Source organism: Plasmopara halstedii, assembly GCF_900000015.1.
Source record: "Plasmopara halstedii genome assembly, contig: Scaffold_526, whole genome shotgun sequence".
Classification (NCBI taxonomy): Eukaryota; Oomycota; class Peronosporomycetes; order Peronosporales; family Peronosporaceae; genus Plasmopara; species Plasmopara halstedii.
Window position 1 is genome coordinate 596,907 of NW_020187446.1, and position 208 is coordinate 597,114.

Below are 208 nucleotides of genomic sequence, written 5' to 3' on the forward strand. Positions count from 1 at the left end.
AATCGTGACTATGTCATACTGAGCAGAAGTATATTCGGCTGAGTATAAGTACAGCACCGATTTTAAGGGATTTAAAAAACATCTTGTTAATAAATATCGGCTGGTGGTGAGATTGTAAGCATTAAGACGCTTTGATTCTACAAGAAGAGATTTCGTACGGCTCAGTCAGATTTTTGATGTCAGAGGATTCACGATCAGCCAGTATCTT